Consider the following 20,163-nt stretch of genomic DNA (forward strand, 5'->3'; position numbering starts at 1 on the left):
GGTGGGCCTACACCATATTGAATTCCAGCATTACCGATAGACAGCGCCACGAACTCTTAAGCCATTTTCAGCCAGGTTTCCAGATAATTTTGGTCACATAATGTATATAAAATAGCTTTATTTGATTGACAACTGTACAAGATGTTTTACTTCACGAATATTGAATATTGATCTCACTGTTCATACACAAAGGGACTTGGACTTACTTGGTTCAAACGTTTTCAAAATTCGTCGAACTGAACCCATGGATAGGTGCAGGTGACGTCAGTGGATGTCAGGTGATACCAGTCTGGTGGATAGAAACAAAAATACTGAATGTCTTTTTCCGAAGCTGTTTCACAGCGGAAGACTGCACTGTAGTTCCTTCTCTAGATTATCGCACAGATGACAAAATGGTAGATATCGAAATAGACTACAGAGGGATAGAAAAACAATTAAAATAGCTCAAAAGAGGAAAAGCCGCTGGAACTGATGGGATACTAGTTCGATTTTACACAGAGTACGCAAAGGAACTTGCCCCTTCTTGAAGCGGTGTACCGTAGGTCTCTGGAAGAGCGTAGTGTTCCAAAGGATTGGAAAAGGGCACAGGTTATCCTCGTTTTCAAGAAGGGACGTCGAACAGATGGCCGGACGGAGTGGCCTTGCGGTTCTAGGCGCTACAGTCTGGAGCCGGACGATCGCTACGTTCGCAGGTTCGAATCCTGCTTCGGGCATTGATATGTATGATGTCCTTAGGTTAGTTAGGTTTAAGTAGTTCTAAGTTCTAGGGGACTGATGACCTCAGATGTTAAGTCCCATAGTGCTCAGAGCCATTTCGAACAGATGTGCAGAACTATAGACCTATATTGAAACGTCCCCTTAGAACAATTATACATGACTGTGCTTAAACTGACACACAATACTTTTAGCGCAACGCAATCTGACTTTCAAAAATCCCTACAAAAGAATGGCCCTGACTAACATTAACCTATACCTTTCACAAATCACTTACCTCACCAAAAATCTTCGTTACTCGAACTACTGCAATACAGCGAGCGCCACTACTGCCAGCTAAATAAAAGATTCAAACTACTGAAGGCACTAACTACTGATAGGCATAGTTAGCAAATGAAAGATTTTGATAGAGAACAATGTATTTACCTTAATAGTGTTTAAAAGTCATAATATGTATAGCAGTTCATGACATCCAGTCTTACAAATGTACTGTCTCTGATGGACACGTCCAGATGATCCGCTCTCAAAACTCCGCCATTTCTCTCTCCACATGAACCACTGCTGGCGCCTCACCTCCAACTGCGCAACGCTACGCGCTGTTAACATCCAGCTGCCCAACACTACAATGGCAGACAACAATGCAAACTAGCCACAGACTGCACACAGCACAGCCAGTGATTTTCATACAGAGCGATACGTGGCGTTACAAATATAAAAACCTAAACAGCCTACTTACAATATCTCTAACGACGATCAGTTGTAGAATTTTGGAACACGTATTATGTTCGAGTATAATGACTTTTCTGGAGACTAGAAATCTACTCTGTAGGAATCAGCATGGGTTTCGAAAAAGACGGTCGTGTGAAACCCAGCTCGTGCTATTCGTCCAAGAGACTCAGAGGGCCATAGACACGGGTTCCCACGTAGATGCCATGTTTCTTGACTTCCGCAAGGCGTTCGCTAGTTCCCCACAGTTGTTTAATGAACAAAGTAAGAGCATATGGACTATCAGACCAATTGTGTGATTGGATTGAAGAGTTCCTAGGTAACAGAACGCAGCATGTCTTTCTCAATGGAGAGTAGTCTTCCGAAGTAAGAGTGATTTCAGGTGTGCCGCAGGGGAATGTCGTAGGACCGTTGCTATTCACAATATACATAAATGACCTTGTGGATGACATTGGAAGTTCACCGAGGCTTTTTGCAGATGAAGCTGTGGTAAACCGAGAGGTTGTAACAATGGAAAATTGTACTGAAATGCAGGAGGATCTGCGGCGAATTGACGCATGGTGCAGGGAATGGCAATTGAATCTCCATGTAGACAAGTGTAATGTGCTGCGAATACGTAGAAAGAAAGATCCTATATTATTTAGCTACAATATAGCAGGTCAGCAACTGGAAGCAGTTAATTCCATAAATTATCTGGGAATAGGCATTAGGAGTGATTTAAAATTTAAAGACCATACAAAATTAATTGTCGTAAAGTAGATGCCAGACTGAGATTCATTGGAAGGATCCTAAGGAAATGGAATCCGAAAACAACTGAAGTAGGTGACAGTACACTTGTTCGCCCACTGGTTGAATACTGCTCACCGGTGTGGGATCCGTACCAAATAGGGTTGATAGAAGAGAGAGAGAGAGAGAGAGAGAGAGAGAAGATCCAACGGAGAGCAGCGCGCTTCGTTACAGGATCATTTAGTAATCGCGAAAGCGTTACGGAGATGATAGATAAACTCCAGTGGAAGGCTCTGCAGGAGAGACGCTCAGTAGCTCGGTACGGGCTTTCGTTGAAGTTTCGAGAAAATGCCTTCAACGAGGAGTCGTGCAGTATATTGCTCCCTCCTACGTATATCTCGCGAATAGACCATGCGGATAAAATCAGAGAGATTAGAGCCCACACAGAGGCTTACCGTCAATCCTCATATTCCAGTCTCGTATTGTTCGTAGAAAGAAGGGAGAACCGATAGAGGTTGCCCCAAGGGAGCCCTCACCTTGTGTGAAGCCTGTTGTGAAATGAATTTCTTGCTGTTTACTCTAGGATTGAGGTAGCACAGCTCTGAAAGCCTGTATGAATACCACAGGGTGTGCATACGTGTATCTGCCGAAAATACCTTGAACTGTCTGTGCTTGAGTAAACTTTCTTCAAGCAGGACACAGTGTAGTTAAGGCATAACTCTTACCACGTGCGGAACGTAGTTCGGCGATATATCGCGGTAATTTGTTTCAGAACCGTGCATCGCGGGATGTGCAGGAAGTCTGTTATTTCTATCACATGTTCAATGAGCAGTTGGTGGTGTGCCTTGAACTATTTCTCTAACCTGAGACAGTTCCTGCGGCCCAGTTTTTTATTTGCATTGTAGCTTGGTAATGCGATTCTGGCCAATGTTAGCTTGGAGTAGATTTTGTCTGTGCTGATTCTGAGTTTGATCCACCAGAATTGTCCTGTTCAGACAGCATGGCTGTGAACAGTTCATTTACCACATGTTCTAATTCTGAATCCAGTTTGATGTTAAAAAGCCATTAAAATTTGCTTGCACTGATCACAATATTGTTTCTGTACTGTGGCTCCCTGCTCTTCCTCAAACCCATCAACTTTCTTTTGTACTTTCTTTTTACATTACTTTTTAATTGCGTTTGTTTCTTAGACAAGAATCGTATGGCTTCCAGAATACCTTTATATGCCATTTCTAGTTCTGCAGTTTCTCCTGTTGAAGCATTAAATTGGAGAAATAAATTGTTAAAATTAGTATTCATATTTGTTAAATAATTAGATAGTTTCTTCAGTCACATCGGTTGCTTCTGTAATTACGACGCTGTGTTGTTTTCCATAGCTTTAAAATTTTGTAATAGTGTAATTGGAGCAACTGGTTGATCACTTATTTGTACATTCGATGCACATGAAGTATCGTCGATTGGGACGTTTACTTAATATGTAACATTATGTTGTTGAATAATTAATGTAAGGGTTATCTGTATCTACATCTACTACATATAAATTATCATCAATTACAGTATCTGTATCACTTTCAAAGTGCGATTCTAGAAATTTTTCGGAAAATCGTGAATTTTAGTTTCTGCATTAGCGAATTTTCTTTGTTCTGCGTCAAGTTCCATGTTACGATTTTCTTCTGTAACCATTTTACTGTTCTTTACAATTTTTGCCTAGAAAGCCCATATCGATGTTTCGTTGAATGGTTCGCACGCTGACACTTGTTGATACCCCGGCATTGAAATGTGCTGCAGTTTCCGGAAGGGTTGCACTTCTGTCACACTGAACGATTCCATTCAGTAGTCGTTGGTCCCGTTCTTGCAGGATCTTTTTCCGGCCTCAGCAATATCGGAGATTTGATGTTTTACCGGATTCCTGATATTCACGTACACTCGTGAAATGGTCGTATGGGATAATCTCCATTTCATCGCTACCTCCGAGATGTTGTGTCCCATGACTCGTGCGCTGACTATAACACCACTTTCAAACTCACTTAAATCTTCATAACCTGCCATTTTAGCAGCAGTAACCGATCTAACAACTGCGCCAGACACTTGTCTTCTATAGGCGTTGCCGACTCCAGCGCCGCATTCCGCTTTCACATATCTCTGTATTTGAATACGCATGCCTATACCAGTTTCTTTATCGCTTCGTTGTGGTTAGTAACACAAATGTACTACACCAATTAAAGCACATTTACTATGTGGCGTGGTTTAAACAAATAAGTGTTATACAATTCCACGAAACTATATTCAAAATCCGTATGCGGTGTATCCGGATGCTTGGGACGCGTTGTTATGATACGACATTTCTCCGAATACAAGTAGCGATTCAAGATCTTGCCGGAAAGGATACTGTTGAAGTCTGCACACCAACAACGGCGTGTAAGCGATGTTTTTAGTATTGTGAACAGCTCGATGCATTTATCTTTCCATATAATCAAAAATTCCTAATGCACACCTAATATGATTTATCCATTCAGATGCAACTTTTTTTTAAATTGTGTGCATTTGGATGTCCAGCTTGATAGCTGTTTCCATACAATACACAGCATTTCGACGAACGACCCAAATGTATTCTTCAGGTGCTGCGAGTTTTGCTGTTACTTCCACTCCAGCAAAACTGTGGGCATGAAATAGAGACACAAACTCACCGAAACACCCACAGGCACACCGTTAACCAGTCCCGCCGGGAAAACCTTAGAGATGACATCTCTGCGAGTCCTGAAAGTACGCTGTGACTTTGAAAAAGATGACTGATATTTTGGACTAAAATTTAACAGACTCGAATGGAGACTATGTCTTTCCTTACTTGTTGTCGACAACAATGTTAGTGGTGCTGGCTGTAGGGTAAGACTGGAACATACAGGGGATAGTGTGTGTATGTGTGTTGGGCTTTGGGAATGGTAGGATGTGGGGAGTGGGTGGTGGGTGGGGGGGGGGGGGAGGGAGAGGGGGGAGAGGAGTTTATTTTTTATAGAACGGGGTCCTCCACGTCCACACCGACGTGGTGACCGAACTAAGAGTTCTACTGTCACCTACGTGTAACATGTTAGTTTTAGAATCAGGAGACACAAGACGCGGGCTGTGACTTTTTTCGTAAGTCTGGGTAGGATTACTCATTGACATGGTCCATCAGGAGACAGAAAGTGGACGAAACAGGTTGAGGGGTAGCGGTTTGTAAGGGCAGAGGGAAAAATGTGCCAATGCAAGTGCCAAAGGAAGAAAACCTCTGCGGCAGTAGGACGGGTAGTAAGGGCAGTAGCGGCTTGCTAGCTGCGTCAGCGCATGAAGGGTGGGGATATGTTAGTGTGAGGTATCGTGCATCGTTACCTTTGTCGCTGCAGGTGCTCGTTGTAGATGGATCAGTCCGGACGCTGCAGCTGGCTTCTGTGAATTCTCCTGGACCTGCTGCTGCGGTCCGTGTAACAGTCCGAGGTCATCATTCCTTAGTGGGCGATCGCCCATAGATCAGCTCACAGTGTAGGGGTTGTGTACAGAACGGTTTCCCTGCGATTGCCTGTTTTTCGGCGGTTCGAGCATCTGGAGTTGCCATTAGTAGCTGTGTTGCAGGGGCTCGCCAGTACTGTTGTGCTAGCGTGCTATGGACCATAGATGTTTTGTTCCTTGCTAATAGTGTCTTTGGTCTATTACGTTTCCTCTATAGTTGTGGGTCGTAGTTCCCCAGAGAAAGAAGAAACGGGTAATGCGAGTGTCTCGTGTTTCTGTACAGTCGTGTGCCGAGTTTTTTGAATACCTGCAAGAGGGTATCTAGCATATATTTCCAGTGAAGATCCGCGGTGCGTGTGTAATGTAGAGCGTTGCTTATGATTCTGAGTACTTTGTGCTGTATGAGCTGCAGACGGTGCAGGCATGTGGGCGCAGAGAATCCCCAGACGGGAGCATAAGTCTAATAAGTGTGGATTACATGGACCTGGGCACCTTCCTATTTAGTGTGCTACGCCAGTTAAGCATAGGATAGAGTTGTCTGAGCCTGGTGTTTGCTTTGTTGGTCACGTGTTGCGTGTGGTCTCCCCAGAGTAGTTTCCGGTCCAGCCAGATGCCGAGGTATCCGACCTTCTCACAGAAACGTACTGGGCGTGCATGTTTGTTATTGGGTTGCAGTGTTGATGTTTGCGCAGTAGTTTCGGTCTTCTAGTGAACAGAACGGCTTCGCACTTGTCGACGTTTTCTCTAACACGCCATTTCACCAACCAAGGCTCTGCCGCTCTGAGTGTCAACAGCTTCCTTTATACAGGGTGTTACAAATAGGTACGGCCAAACTTTCAGGAAACATTCCTAATACACAAATAAAGAAAAGATGTTATGTGGACATGTGTCCGGAAACGCTTAATTTCCATGTTAGAGCTCATTTTAGTTTCGTCAGTATGTGCTGTACTTCCTCGATTCACTGCCATGATTTCATACGAGATACTCTACCTGTGCTGCTAGAACATGTGCCTTTACAAGTACGACACAACATGTGGTTCATGCACAATGGAGCTCCTGCACATTTCAGTCGACGTGTCTGTACGCTTCTCAACAACAGATTCGGTGACCGATGGATTGGTAGAGGCGGACCAATTCCACGCTCTCCTGACGTCAACCCTCTTGACTTTCATTTATGGGGGCATCTGAAAGCTCTTGTCTACGCAACCCCTGTACCAAATGTAGACTCTTCGTGCTCGTATTGTGGACGGCTGTGATACAATACGCCATTCTCCAGGGCTGCATCAGCGCATCGGGGATTCCATGCGACGGAGGGTGGATGCATGTGTCCTCGCTAACGGAGGACATTTTGAACATTTCCTGTAACAAAGTGTTTGAAGTCACGCTGGTACGTTCTGTTGCTGTGTGTTTCCATTCCATGATTAATGTGATTTGAAGTAATAAAATGAGCTCTAACATGGAAAGTAAGCGCTTCCGGACACATGTACACATAACATATTTTCTTTCTTTGTGAGTGAGGAATGTTTCCTGAAAGTTTAGCCGTACCTTTTTGTAACACCCTGTATAACCAATGAGGGAGCAGCAGACACAACATATTTTATAGCAATGAATAAAAGTAACTGTGTCAAGTACCGTCGCGAATACAACCAGTAAAGGTGTGTTCGGAGAAATAGCTGTTACAGCCACAGAAGTCTACAAAAAATTTACCATTTAAATAAAAATAATTTTGTGGCAGACGTTTCTGACCAACAACGACTACTTCAGCGGCAACTACTGAGCTATTTCGGTTAAACTTTACGAGCTGTGGCCCACTCTCCAAAAACGCATTGTTTCGCTTGGGGGCAGGAGAAATTTTCATGTTGGATCAGTTAATTTAGGTACACAATGGCGTGAGAAGGACTACATTTTCATCAAGCGAAAGTATTTATGGTAACTGTGAGCTCATCGCAAGAGTTCCTGGAATGAAGGAGATAATACGAACTAGTTATTCAACTCTGAGCTGCCTTTTTTTGCTTTTGATGCATATCGTGGTTTCATTTCTCTACACTGACGGAAAAAAAATCCGCTGTTCCGAGAATGAGTTGTGCGACATAAACGAAAGTTGGTAGGTGTGTCCCTATATCTGAAAGATGATGTCATTTAGGCTTTCTAGCCAGTTGCATAAGAATGATGCTAGTAGCGCCCCAGTGAGGATCCAAATCGGGTTCGCTTTAAATACACGCTGTAACGATGGTGAGCGTTAGTTACCTTTGAGATTGGACGCGGTGAGTTGACGTTAGTGAAGAATGCCTTTAAGGTGACAAAGACACCATTATCAACGTCTGACTGATTTTGGACGAGGTCGTGTAATAGGGCGGCGAGAATCTGGATGTTCCTTCTGATACCGCACAGAGACTTGGCAGGAATGTAGCAACTGTATTTGTTTACTGACAGCCGTAGTCACGAGAATGTACAGTCACAAGAAGACCGGACTCCGGACGGCCACGTGGCACTACCGAGAGGAAAGACCACCGTGTTCAGCGTACGACTCTGGCGCATCGCATTGCATCTACAGCAGCAATTTGAGCAGCAGTTTGCACCACATTGACAGAATGAACTGCTACAAATCGGTTACTTTCAGGACAGCTCTAAGCCAGACACTCTATTGTGTGCATTTCACTTACCGCAAACCACCACCGCTTGCGACTTCAGTGGTGTCAAGCGAAAGCTCATTCAAGGGCATGGTGGAGGTCTGATGTGTTTTCTGATGAGATATGGTTCTGCTTTTGGTCCTAGTGAGGGCCGTGTGTTGGTTAGAATGAGGCAAATTGGGTGCTCCTACCAACATGTCTGCGCGCTGGACACACTCGCCCTACACCTCGAGTTATGGTCTGGAATCTCGTATGACGGCAGGTGCGCGCGCTTTGATATCTCATGCGGTCTGATTGCAAATTTGTACGTCAGTCTGATTATTCGAACTGCTGTGCTGACATTAATGAACCGCATCCCAGGTGGTGTTTTCATATAGGATCATGCTCACACACATACCGCTGTTGTAGCCCAACATGCTCTACAGAGTGTCAACATGTTGTCTAGGCATGCTCGACAACCAGTCGAGCTCAGTTGGGATACTGTCAGACGAAAACGCCAGAGTCATCCACAACCAGAATTGTAACTGGCCGTGTATTGGCCGACCAAGTGTAACAGGCGTGGAACTCCATTCCACAAACTGACATCCAGCACATGTACAACAAAATGTATGGACGTTTTCCATGCTTGCATTCAACATTCTGTCGCTTACACCCGTTATTAATTTATCAGCATTTCGCATTTTCACTGGATTATCTCACACTTTTACTAGCCTGCCATCTTGCAGTGTTAACCACTTAAATATGTTACCTGAAGAAATGTATTCCAGTGGTTTGATTACTCTTAATTATTTATGGTGTCGCCTGTTTTTCAGTCAGTTTGTTTGTTTGTTTTGTTTTAGGGCGCAGAAACAACTGTGGTCATACGCGTCCAGGTCAAAACTATAGAACACAAAGACCGAGAGGCGTTAAGAAACGACTATATGTCACTCCCAATTGAAAGAGGGACGTGAAGGAGGGGCTACAAAAGATACCATACAGCAACGGATCTCCAGAAGTGAAATTTAAATGGTTCTTCGCCATGTTGCTACGACGGATAAAAAGTAAAACATGATCGACGTCCCGCGCATCATTTTCTAAAACGGTAAATAACTCAGACGGAAAAACCAAGTGTGAACGTAAACTGTTAAAAAATGGGCATTCCGTCAGGAATTTTCGGTCAGCTAAAACTTGGGTGCAATGTGTGCAGAGTAGTGGGGTAGCCCCACTTATGAAATGAGTGCCAAGAGGAGGTCGTCCAAGCGGCTGGGAGATGCTTAATAAGCCGGAGCTTATTCCCGTGAAGGGAGGACCATTGGCGATGCCAAAGGGACACCACCTCCTGACAGACCGCAACACACAGATCAGAGGGAATACGGGAACTAGCGGGCTGAGGTACGAGGACTGCTGCCTTGCCACCAGCGTGAGCAGCCTCGTTTCCTGGCAGACCGACATGACCAGGAAGCCACATAAACATCACAGTGGCTCCACCAACAGTGCGCAAGTGACAGTTTTCCTGGACCCGTTGCACTAAGGGACAGGCGGTGTACTTGACAAGAAATGTGGAGCACGCAAAGCAGAAGAGGAAACGAAATGTAACTTCACGAGTTGTGAGGGTATTTGGTGTTTTTTCACTGATTAACAAACGAGTAAATTTTAAAAAGAACTTGGCAGTACGAGCCCACTTATCGGTTTGACGTTGCAGCCCCTCTGGCGTGGATAGATGACCTGATTTAGGCCCAGAAGCGTTGTAACAGGTCCTTGATATGCAGGATACTGCCAGTGGGACTCAGTTCACACCCCAGCCGGTACCACACTTGTTCTACAGGGACCGATGTGGGGACCTTGCTGCTGGAGGGAGTACCTCAGCATCACGAAGACAGTTCACAGAGACACGCTCCATGCTTGGACAAGCACTGACTTACTCAAATATGGCACCGCAATATTGTCACATAGGTGGTAACACATGTGGACTCAGGACGTCCGCGACGTACAGCTGCACCGCCACAGTTCCTTCAACCACCGCCAGCCTTCACCTGAAGTCATACCTGACTACTCTCCGCAACATGACAATACAATAACACGGCTGTGCCTACGGGATTCCTCCAAATGCCGGCCTGTGTGGCCAAGCGGTTCTAGGCGCTTCAGTCTGGAACCGCGCGACTACTTCGGTCGCAGGTTCCAATCCTGCCTCGGGCATGGATGTGTGTGATGTCCTTAGGTTAGATAGGTTTAAGTAGTTCTAAGTTCCAGGGGACTGATGACCACGGTAGTTAAGTCCCATAGTGCTCAGAGCCATTTGAACCGTTTGAACTTCTCTAAATGTCGCCGATATACGCGCCGACGGTGGTCATTTGGGGTAGTGAGGCTTTGCGATACATCGTCAGACACAACACAACGCGACTCACCAGCACTCCATGCTACCCAATCACGCCAGTATTCTAAGCACGGCTGTTGTGTTGTGTGGCCAACGGCAGCCTACGCACAGGACATTAATTCTCTTGTCCGGCTGCTGGTTAGTCTCCGAGCAGTGGTGCGGTGCGACAAGAATTTTGCCGGCAGTCCGTAACTTGTTCTCGGACGGCAGGAGCAGTCGTTAAGCGGTTACAATGTGCTGACGCCGTAATACGGCAGCCCTCCTTTGCGCTGGACGGGCGTGGTCGACCGCAGGTGAAGGTTAGTGTTTAACGTCCTGTCCACAACGAGGTAATTAGAGACGAAGCACAAGCTCGAAATAGGAAAGGATGGAGAAGAAACTCGGCTGTGCCCTTTCGAAGGAATCACCCACGGATTTGTCTTAAACGGGGTAGGACGTCAAACGGGCCGACTTGGAGCAGGAGAGGCACCACAGGACATTTTAATTTCCACTGCCTAAACTTTTACAAATAAATTCATAAAACCTTGACACAATGACCAGGAACGATTCGGGATTCAGAATCATAGCAGTGGAAGTTCAAAAACCTAACGAAATAACTTTTTTTGCAATGTGAAATGTCAACATTTTTTCGCTTACTATTGGCTGCTTTTGTTGTTATAGGTACACTTTTGTTCTCAAGAGAGATTCTTCGATGAATTTTGCGCAGCATACAAACCATACAGCTAGAATTTTCCAAATCTATCAGACGCTGTGTTAAAACTTGAGATAATTAAATATAAAATTTGAGTTTTCCCTAAACATGAAATTTAAAATGTAACAGCTCATTCAATTTTTGATAAATGAAATAAATTCTAGAGTTTCATACACCTGTAAGTATGATTTGTAAGCCGTACGAAATTCATCGAACAATCTCTCTTACTTATGAAGAAAAGCGTACCTATAGCAACAAATGCAGCCAATGGTAAGAGAAAAAATTACGAAATTTCGCATGTGAAAAAAATTTATTTTGTAACGTTTTTGAGCTTCCACTGCTATGGTGTGAATCCTGAATCCTTCCTGGTCATGCTTACAAAGTTGTATGAATTTATTTGTAGAAGTGTGCACAGTGGAAATTAAAATGTCCTGTGGTGCCTCTCCTCCTCCAAGTCGGCCCGTTTGATGTCCTACTGTCCTTAAGCTATTTAGCGAAATCAGTGGTCAACCGGAATATTGACGAGTATGTCAGCTTCACGTTCGTATGCAGTCCGACGTCGGGCCGCTGTCACATCTGAATGACCAGTACATCTGGATATTGCATGCGTACACCAACGGGGCAGATGGAGGCCCACGACCACACCCCTTTTAATTTCTGTGAAGTGCTGATAACGGCGTCACAAACGCGTACTCTGCATCTCCAGGTCTTTTGCAGGGATCAATCGAAACCAGACGCCGTTTACGCCTCTTATATAACCTACTAGACCTGGTAACAACGCTGAAGACGTAAACACGAGCAACACTAACGCACTGTCACAGAGAACTGCAACTCTATTTGCATACCCATCGATGTGAACGTGTGCGAAGTTACTTCTATATCCGACCAAGTCTTCTGCGTCGTGCAGTCAGGTGATGTACTGTGTGAACAAGAAGTCCGGAAACATTTGAAAATTCAGTACTTCACGAAATAATGTAACTGGAGCTGTAGAAATTGAAAGAGCACTGTAAATCGGGCAGGTTTTATTTAAATCAAAAATAGTGCACGAAATCATCATATATGTCGCTTCATATCAACCAAAAGCAATAGTCCGCATAGCAATTAATTTCTGACAGAGACCATGTTCCTTATGACACCTCGGACGTCATTCATCAAGAAAACTGCAATCGACGGACGATGTTGTGTACAGCACTGTTCAGCATGATGATGATGTTGGTTTGTGGCAGTGCTCAGCATCGTGGTCGTCAGCATCCGTACAAATTACCAAATCTCCAATTTCCAGTCTCGAAACGTCTCCAGTAATGATGAGGACAACACAGAGACCCAGTCCCCGGGCAGAGAAAATCCCCCACCTGGCCGGGAATCGAACCCACTACCCCATGATCCACAGACAGCAACGCTAGCCTCTGAACCACGAGCTGCGGAAGCTCTGTTCAGTATAGCAGTAGGTACGGTCATAAACTGTCATCGGGTGTTGTCTTTTAGCATCCCTAATGAGGTCAGACAATCGCAGTAGACTTACTGGTTCACGTGGCCCAAAACCAACAATATCACAGATTGAGGTCTGGGGACCTGGGACGCCAAGAATGACCGAAGTGATGGCTCAGCAGGTCGAGCAGGTATTTATCAGCCAGGCTACGGATGGTACAGTTTTTGAAACATATCGGCCTATCTCGCACCCGTCATCATTGCCATGTGACGTCACTGACGTTTTACTGCTCAGTCATCTGTTGGCCCGTTTTCGCACTCCATTATTGGCTCAATGCAACCCCATATGTCAATTCTATATATATGTTTATATTTGCAGTATGTGCACAGCAGCACTCAGGATGCTTAGGACGCAAGCAAACGGAAAATCATGGAAAATGAATCTAACAGCTTCCAGGTGAAGGTGAACGTCCGGCTACGCAACATATTACATGTGATACCTCAGTCAAGATTCTGCGTTTGAGACGGAGTCATTCGTAACAGCGTACGTAATTCAGTATCACTAAATGTATGAATACAAGAAATGCTGTAAGTGCAAAAGGTGGATCATGAGCTAAAGGCTGCCCACACCACGGGAGTAATTCGTACTGTCCCGTTATCCAAGAGTCATACGTGAGACGAAATCGTTAAGAACATTTCTAACAAAGGGCTGCACAATTGCTGAGTGTTTATATCAATATAAAGTAGTCCACATGCAGCAAAAGCAAAACGTGAAAGAAAGTCCAACCACGAAATGCGATTAATTCGTATGTTGACTAGATGAAGGCTCAGCTAGTTAACAGCTGTTTTTGGCTAGGACATATTACCCTCCTCTTGGCTGCCTTCACTTAATACGGAGGAGCGCAATGCCAATGTTACCTCCATACTGGAAACAAGCGCAGTGCGTAAACTATCGCTTGTAAAGTTGAGCCCTTTTTCCCCATTATATCGCATTATTTTGCTTTATAAAGTCACAATCACTATGCTTAGGTTCAGTCAGTCATCACAACTTTTGTTGAAACGTAAATAATACGGATAATCGGATGCAGTTTCTACGCGCATTGCATTGCTTATTTTCTCCCCTCTCAATCATCACCGAAGGCTGCCTTCCAGTTACGTTGGAAAAGCATTAGTTCGCATAGGAGAGAAGTGCCTGGCTGCTCCACGCCTATTCCATACTTCAGCCAGTTTATTTGTAATCCAGCTCTAAGTGGTCTGTCTAACCACAAACTCTTAATTTCTACTACCATGGCGTGAAACTATGTTTCCTTGACGAATTAAAAATAACTTTCAGTGGTAATTATTACCTTGTGCACGGAAGTAAAGATTGAGTGATGACGGTGTCCTCCAAACGTTGTGGTCCAGCGTGTCAGCCCGTCCAGCGTCAGAAACAGCGGACTACTCCAGCAGGTCGACCCGTGTGCTGTCTCCATAGCGAGACTGGATGGAGTTCGTTGCTGGGAGACGGTAGACCACGACGACAATAGTGTAGCTGGAGGTAACTCCGCGTCTAAGAGTAAACGTTCATCAGTGCTATCGAAAGTGAAGAATCAATGTGATCCGACTAGTGAAATCCTGACAGACGCATTCAACGCGGCGCCCTTGCGCCAGAGCTTGAAAAGCATTTGAAAGAGCGAATGATATTTATACGAACGCCTCCGACAATCAGGGCTGTATTCACAGCCTATTGACTACCAGACGCAACCTGTGGTGGGGGCCCAAATAATGGAAATTTCATCGTAACGAAAACCATTTAAGGAGAACTTTCGAGTTGAAGGTCTGCAACGCAGAATTTAAGGTTTCATTAATTAATAGTACAAAACTTAAGTATACACCTACAGTTTATAAGGTAATGAGTTGACGTAAATGAAACACTGAAAAGAACTGAAACCATTACGATATTCAACCAGACTTATTAAAGTCTGCTATGAAAAAATATATAATTTTTTCCAAAAAGGAGCACAATGTCCCTATTAATATTCCGGTAAAAGTCTATATTTGAAATATCTGAATTTTAAATGTGAAATGTAATAACTATAAGCAAACATATTTATTAGACAAATGCTAGATTTTAAAAAAATGAAAGGAACACTGCAGGAAATTTTTCTTATATCTAGTTCAAATATTGTAGTTTCCAAAACAATCAACCTTAAAATAAAAGCTGCAAATAATCTTTCTGTTTAATTAGCTTTCACCTGCACTTCACACTAAAAAAGTAATTTATAGTATTTTCATAACACATTTATCTTGAAATATCAGTATTGGCACTGAGCAAACCCAGGATTTCTTCTTTGGGTGCACACTTTAACTTGCTACGACTTTGCGAGTCACTAAGCTATGTGTTAGACTCTGTGGATGGTAAGACATTTACACGTTTCCCTAGATAACTCAATAACGAATGTACACTGAAGCTCCAAATAAACTGGTATAGGTATTCGCATTCACATACAGAGACAAGTAAACAGGCAGAAAACCCTGGGTTCGGTGTGGGGCGGCAGAGGGGTGAAGCGGAATGCGGTAGTCGTCGTCGGGAGTTGCGGACTACTGCGGCTGCGGCGGGGGCGGAGCCTCTCCGGCGTTTCTAGGCCCCCGGTTAACATACAATACAATACAATACAATACAAACAGGCAGAATACGGCGCTGCAGTCGGCAACACCTTTATAAGACAAATCATGTCTGGTGCATTTGTTGATGTTGCTTTAGTGGCAGGTTATCAAGATTCAAGTGAGTTTGAACGTCGTGTTGTAGTCAGCGCTCGAGCGATGGGACACAACACAACCGAGGTAGCGAAGAAGTCCAGATTTTACCTTATGACTATTTCACGAGTGTACCGTGAATATCAGGAACCCGGTAAAACATCAAATCTCAGACATCACTGCGGCCGGAATAAGATCCTGCAAGAACGGGATCAACGACGACTGAAGAGAATCGTTCAAGTGACAGAAGTGCAACCCTTCCGGAAACTGCTGCAGATTTTAATGCTGGGCCAACAAGTGTCAGCGTGTGAACCATTCAATGAAACGTCATGGAGCTGAAGGCCCACTCGTATACACTTCATGACTGCAGGACACAAAGCTATAAGCCTCACCTTGGCCCGTCAACACCGATATTAGCCTGCTGATGACTGGAAACATGTTGCCTGGTCGGACGAGTCTCTACATCTACATTTATACTCCGCAAGCCACCCAACGGTGTGTGGTGGAGGGCACTTTACGTGCCACTGTTATTACCTCCCTTTCCTGGTCCAGTCGCGTATGGTTCGCGGGAAGAACGACTGTCTGAAAGCCTCCGTGCGCGCTCGAATCTCTCTAATTTTACATTCGTGATCTCCTCGGGAGGTATAAGTAGAGGGAAGCAATATATTCGATACCTCATCCAGAAACGCACCCTCTCGAAACATGGCGAGCAAGCTAGACCGCGATGCATAGCGCCTCTCTTGCAGAGTCTGCCACTTGAGTTCGCTAAAAATCTCCGTAACGCTATCACGCTTACCAAATAACCCTGTGACGAAACGCGCCGCTCTTCTTTGGATCTTCTCTATCTCCTCCGTCAACCCGATCTGGTACGGATCCCACACTGATGAGCAATACTCAAGTATAGGTCGAACGAGTGTTTTTTAAGCCACCCCCTTTGTTGATGGACTACATTTTCTAAGGACTCTCCCAATGAATCTCAACCTGGTACCCGCCTTACCAACAATTAATTTTATATGATCATTCCACTTCAAATCGTTCCGCACGCGTACTCCCAGATATTTTACAGAAGTAACTGCTACCAGTGTTTGTTCCGCTATCATATAGTCATACAATAAAGGATCCTTCTTTCTATGTATTCGCAATACATTACATTTGTCAGGGTCAGTTGTCACTCCCTGCACCAAGTGCCTATCCGCTGCAGATCTTCCTGCATTTCGCTACAATTTTCTAATGCTGGAACTTCTGTGTATACTACAGCATCATCCACGAAAAGCCGCATGGAACTTCCGACACTATCTACTAGGTCATTTATATATATTGTGAAAAGCAATGGTACCTTAACACCCCCCTATGGCACGCCAGAGGTTACTTTAACGTCTGTAGACGTCTCTCCATTGATAACAACATGCTGTATTCTGTTTGCTAAAAACTCTTCAATCCAGCCACACAGCTGGTCTGATATTCCGTAGGCTCTTACTTTGTTTACCAGGCGACGGTGCGGAACTGTATCGAAAGCCTTCCGGAAGTCAAGAAAAATAGCATCTACCTGGGAGCCTGTATCTAATATTTTCTGGGTCTCATGAACTAATAAAGCGAGTTGGGTCTCACACGATCGCTGTTTCCGGAATCCATGTTGGTTCCTACATAGTAGATTCTGGGTTTCCAAAAACGACAAGATACTCGAGCAAAAAACATGTTCTAAAATTCTACAACAGATCGACGTCAGAGATATAGGTCTATAGTTTTGCGCATCTGCTCGACTACCCTTCTTGAAGACTGCGACTACCTGTGCTCTTTTCCAATCATTTGGAACCTTCTGTTCCTCTAGAGGCTTGCGGTACACGGCTGTTTGAAGGGGGCCAAGTTCTTTCGCGTAATCTGTGTAGAATCGAATTGGTATCCCGTCAGGTCCAGTGGACTTTCCTCTATTAAGTGATTCCAGTTGCTTTTCTATTTCTTGGACACTTATTTCTATGTCAGCCAATTTTTCGTTTGTGCGAGGATTTAGAGAAGGAACTGCAGTGCGGTCTTCCTCTGTGAAACAGCTTTGGAAAAAGGTGTTTAGTATTTCAGTTTTATGCGTGTCATCCTCTGTTTGAATGCCATCATCATCCCGGAGTGTCTGGATATGCTGTTTCGAGCCACTTACTGATTTAACGTAAGACCAGAACTTCCTAGGATTTTGTCAAGTCGGTACAAATTGTATTCAGCGGATGGACTTGTACGGTTATGGAGACTAACTCATGAATCCATGGACACTGAATATCAGCAGGGGACTGTTCAAACTGGTGGAGGCTCTGTAACGGTGTGGGGGCGTGTACAGTTGGAGTGACATGGGACCCCTTATACCTCTAGATACGGCTCTGACGGGCGACACGTACGTAAGCATCCTGTCTCATCACCTGCAGCCATTCATGTCCCGTGCATTCCGACTGACTTGGGCAATTGCATGAGGACAATGCGACATCCTACACGTCCAAAATTGCTACAGAGTGGCTCCAGGAACACTTTTCTGAGTTCAAAGACTTCCGCTGGCCACCGAACTCCCCAGACATGAACATTATTGAGCATATCTGGGGTGCCTTGCTAGGTTCTGTTCGGAAGAGACGTTCACCCCGTTGTACTCTTACGGATTTATGGACAGCTCTACCCATGTCATTTCTCTCCAGCACTAGTTCAGACATTAGTCGAGTCTATGCCACGCCGTGTTGCGGCACTTCTGCTTGCTCCCGGGGGGCCTACACAAAATTAGGCCAGTGTACCGGTTTCTTTGGCTCTTCAGCGTATTTATCTCGTAATGGCTTTTTCCAACTTAATGAGCCCAAATACCCACTTCTGCTAAAACTATGTGATGAAAATGTGTAGATTGTGGTTTGCATGAGATGAGGTGTGGAAGAAGTAGCCTTGCCTTCCCGCGAAATCGAACATACTTCAAACTGCCGAAGTGCTGTTAAACATTCTTCTAGAAGTCTTAGCGGTTTTGTCAAGTGAGATGCCATGTGTCTGTGTATCCGTTGCTGGAATTTATTGTTAACGAAGGCCGGGTTTGAGAGATGAATGCTACCTTAATCTAGACAAGATGTCTAGAAAGAATTCAGCAGGATAAGACTACGCAAAGTAATTACGTCTATGTCCTTACTACTAAACGATGGACTTAGGCACAGTATTGCCAAAGAGACACCTTTATTATTTGAATATTTGTGGTGCGTGACCTTTTGTGTGCACGACTCTGGGCTGACGTGTACATAGCCCGTACGTCAATACGGCTCTGCCCACAGCATGAACATGTAAATACGCTCTGCAGTTAGCGGTGAGTAATTGGCGGTTTCGCAGTGATACGAACTCATTAGTTGACTCCTGGTAAATGGAGGCATGAATACGGCCACTGCCTGGAATGTTATTGCCCTGTCTGAAATTCACATTTGACCTATCGTCAAACACCGTAACTCATTGTGAAGCGGACGGCAGGGAGTATTTCGCAATACACGACAGGTTAGAATTTCTCGTCATTCGAATCCTTTAGGAAGCTAGGGTTGCAGTGACTACTTAACCATCTCTGTGCGTGCTTTCACGGTTCACACGCCAGCGGCGTATATGGGACTGAAAAATGTAGCTGTATTCTTCACTCAATGCTGCTAGCCATTGTTTCCTTAGAAGTTCCTTTACAGCGTCGATATACTGCAGAGTGTTTTCCTTGTCAAGAACTGTTCTGTTATGTACATACAGAGGGAGGGTTAAACTATGTAAACACAGTGATAAATGCATACTTGAACATAAATGCAGATGGTAGCCAAGCCAGCAGTTTCCACTGTCTTATTTGACCACTAGCGGCACCTCTGACAGCGTCCTCAATACGTTTAAAGTGTCAGTCGTCTTCGGTACAGTGTTCCGTGTAGTTGTTAGTGCGTCGTGATGAAGCACAGTGCATCCGGACGTGGCCAAAGCGCTGGTGCTCGTACGGTAGGTATCTATTGTGCCAAGAGGCACTGTAGCGAAGATTTATGCCTCTTATAAGGAAACCGGACAAACGTCATCCATTAAGTGAAGAAACTTTATTGTGAGCGACGGAGGGGGCCATTGAAGAAAACGACAACTGTAAAAGTCACTGCAAAACTGAATGTCGCTCTCGAAAACTGTGACACCAACAGGACAACACGGAGAGATCTACGTAAGCAGGAAATTGCAAGGCAAGCAGGAATTTCAAAATCACTCGTCAGTGACGCAAGTGCCCGTAACAGGGTAACGTTGTGCCGAAGTCATCAATCCTGGACTACGCAGAAACAGAATAAAGTAATTTGGTCGGATGGGTCTCATTTCACACTGTTTCCAACTTCTGGCCAGGGGTACGTCTGAAAGGTGAAACTCGACGAGGGTTCGGTAACGATTTTGGCACCTATATGGTGGATTTACGTAACCATTTTGGCTGACTAAGTGCGTCCAATGGTACAACGTTTGTTCACGAGTGATGACACTGTGTTCCAAGACGGCAGAGCCCATGTTCACACAGCTGACAACGTTCAGGACGGCCTTTGCGAGCACGAGGACGAATTGTCGCATCTCTCCAGCCACCACAACCACACAATCTCATTATTATCGAGCGTTTGTGGTCTACTTTGGAAAGAACGGTGTCTGATTGCTATACACCTGCATGGTCATTACCTGAACTTTTCACTATT

Source organism: Schistocerca serialis, chromosome 6 (genome assembly GCF_023864345.2).
Source record: "Schistocerca serialis cubense isolate TAMUIC-IGC-003099 chromosome 6, iqSchSeri2.2, whole genome shotgun sequence".
Classification (NCBI taxonomy): Eukaryota; Metazoa; Arthropoda; class Insecta; order Orthoptera; family Acrididae; genus Schistocerca; species Schistocerca serialis.